The following is a 3,204-nucleotide window of genomic DNA, read 5'->3' on the forward strand; positions in this document are numbered from 1 at the left end:
AACCTTTCTATTGTCTTTCCTTCCTCCTAGGACAAAGAAAGAACATAGCGCACAGAGGGAATGCATGCAGACTGGAGGTGATAGACCTTCTTCACAGGTATCAGACTCGGCTTCTCAGATTAACAATATTTTAGATTCTGATTAACCACACTGTAAGTACACATTGTTAAATTCAGACAATTTCCTGTAATGCAATAGTGTTCATAGATAAACACTGACAGGAGAGTATATGATATGTATGCAAGAAATAACCACTCTTACATGCACCTACAGATATTTTACATCATTAATTAATGCAGTATCAGTATTTTGAATAGTTTTGTGAAAATATTTTTGTTCAATTTAGCAATGTTTAAATTTGTTCGACTGTTTCTTTCTAGGTATCTCAGAGATTTCTACTGAGCCACCTCCACCACCCTCAAATCCTTTTGTAGAACCATTCCTTCTGCCCCCTACGCCATCTGCAAGTTGCCAGGCTGCTTCACCTGCAGTGCCTCCACCAGCATCAGTGGCACCACAACCTCAGCACCTGCTTGTACATCTCCGCCACAGCCAGCTGAACTATCGATAATGCCATCTGCTTTACCCTCAGTGTCAAGACAACGTCCAAAGTTTTTATATCGAGGCAAGTGTTATGAAAATACTGTGGCAATGAAGGAAAAGGAACATGCGCTTGATATATACATACAAGAAAGTGAATAATATTACCTGAAAGTGCTAAAGGAAGTTATAATATTTACTAAAAATATCGTACAAATGGAAAATTAGAGACAAGTATTAGATGGTCGTGTTGTGCGTGAAGCAGCAATAGACGGTAAAAAATATTGTTAGTGATTTCTTGAGGGACCAGCATAAACAAATAAAACGAAAAGAAAATACTTATCATAAAGTATAATGTAACTTTTTTTGTCTGTTTGTTTGTAATGAAACCGGTGTAACATCACATGGGTGTATGTAATGATTTTTTTTCTTTTCAACACTATATTTTCACCGATGTATATGCTGGTATCTGTATATATCAGTATACATACATAATTAATATATATCTGTGTGAGTTTCTATTTTTGTAGTTTGCAAATAAAACTAGCAAAACTTTAATTGCGTTTACTATCCTTTTAGATATTTAAGTTAAATCGCTTTATTTGAGACTGAACAAGATACAGTTCACATGAAAGGAAAACTAAAACAAATATTCAGAATAATAGATCTTATATTTTCAAAAAATGAAAATTAATATACAAAATACATTATCAAAAGACACTAGAAAAATAAAGAAATATTCAACAACAAAAAATATACCAGTTAATAATCAAAACCAATATCTGGTATACTGCTGGTTTTCTGCATTGTCAGATATGCTACAAAGATAGGGAGCGGGATGTCGTTTTCATTTTGATTGCTTTATTGTGCAGAGCAGCTGCTGCAACAACTTTAGTATTTTCAAGGATGATGTTAGATGTTTTGCCAGGCAAAAAAAAAAACTCTTCTTCAAAGCAGTAGTAATGCGTTATATATTATGATTGTGTTCCTTTGCCGTCTGCGTCTGCGGACGGAGTGAAAAGGAAAGGCCAAAAGGGATACACAAGAAAACGCCCTCTGTGGATCCCACTCTCCATTTCCATGCACAGACGATTGTTGTTAGTATGAGACATCCTGGCTATGGCCAGCCTGCAACATTATGAAACTGCAGCTAGGGACCACATACTGCCTGAATATTGAGAAATTTCCTCTTCCGTTTCTGAAGGTTTCAGAGCGATTTCCTGGTGGTTTATCTATGAGGACATAAGTGCTATCATTGCACCCTATAATTCCAGGCATACCAACCAGAGAATAGAAGTCTTCATAGAGTTTCAGGCTTTTATTTGAAGCTAGCAGCTTGATCATTTGAGCACTCATGACAGTAGCCATGTATCGGAGAGAAACTATCCCTTGAAGAGAATTTGGTATTGACACAACTATGAGAAAGTAACGTATACTAATAAACACCATAAAATAAATGTATAAATGACATTTACCCATGCCCTGCGATTAATTTCTTTGTGCTATACCTCATATCATGTCATGATATAATTATGAGAGCTGTAATTAATAATATTAATTTTCTATCTTTTTGTGAGATCCATACAATCTGATAATGGGCCTAAAAAGTGAAGAAAAATAAACAATAGTGCCATATAAAGCAACCTTAGTAACACCTTTTCTGTGTAAGTAATTTGCGCAAGAACAGTTTAACAGTGCAATTTGTTATACAGGATTGCATAAATCTTCTGTGGCCTCCACACCTCACTCTCCAGGAAAGGATAACCAGCCTCTCATCCATATATTCTAGCAAGGCATTACTTGCATACCTCCGTAGTTAAATACTGTCTGAGAAGGAAGCAATCCAAGTTCTATCTCATCGAAATATATATGATGAAGGGTTGTTGGTTTCCGCCAGGATATGAAATGAAGAAGCCACAGCATTGCTTTGCATGACTGTGTTAAGTTGTGGACAATTAACTAGAGTTTCCATAAAAGTGAACATAAAATTCAGTTATTAAATTCACTGACGTGAATATCACAGGAACACTACTCAGAATGAGCAAGTTGAATTAAAATGTATATGAATCCATAAATTCACTAGCATCAATGACATTAAAATTTCTGCTCTAGGTTTAATAGCACATTAAAATTTATTTTCCCTTTAAATATTACTTATTTTTATAGCATAAATTTACTGTTATGTGCATTTTAAAAAATGTGTAACCGTGGATTATAAGAGTAAAATTATTGTTCCAACGGCGAAGCGGTAATTCTTTAAGTAGGGATCATTGTGCAATGGGAAACAGAGACACAGATTTGTTCCAATATGTCCAGGTGTGTTCAAACCCTACACCGTAATTCTGGGATCCCACACTTTCTCAGAGAATAGCTAATTTCGTGTAGTGTGGAATTCAGTAACAACACATATCGTTTACGAATACGGCTGTAAGTCCGAGATATGGCGCCTTAGCAGCGCCGTGACTTAGGTCACCGCAGGATAGTTAAGGCCTCCAGCGCACTTTGACATAAAGGATCTTTTGAGTATCCGGCCCTTGAGTAACTGTCATTCTCAGGCCGCCGTAGCCTTGCCTTCTTCTAACGGCGCCTTGACTTACCAGAAGCAGGATACGCGTTATGACGCCGTAGCTTACGGCTGAGTGCTTCTACGGCCCATACACAAAG

The 3,204-nt window shown here is 36.6% G+C and overlaps 1 long non-coding RNA gene across 1 annotated transcript in view; it reads left to right on the forward strand.

Moving 5' to 3' along the window:
* The window catches only part of LOC119588996, a 7,316-nt gene extending 6,269 nt beyond the window's left edge, over window positions 1-1,047 (forward strand). The window contains exons 2-3 of the long non-coding RNA XR_005230151.1: window positions 31-152; window positions 381-1,047. This is a non-coding gene — a long non-coding RNA (uncharacterized LOC119588996). The remainder of the gene's footprint in view (window positions 1-30; window positions 153-380) is intronic.
* The last annotated feature ends 2,157 nt before the right edge of the window (window positions 1,048-3,204 follow it).

This window comes from Penaeus monodon, chromosome 24, assembly GCF_015228065.2.
Source record: "Penaeus monodon isolate SGIC_2016 chromosome 24, NSTDA_Pmon_1, whole genome shotgun sequence".
Classification (NCBI taxonomy): Eukaryota; Metazoa; Arthropoda; class Malacostraca; order Decapoda; family Penaeidae; genus Penaeus; species Penaeus monodon.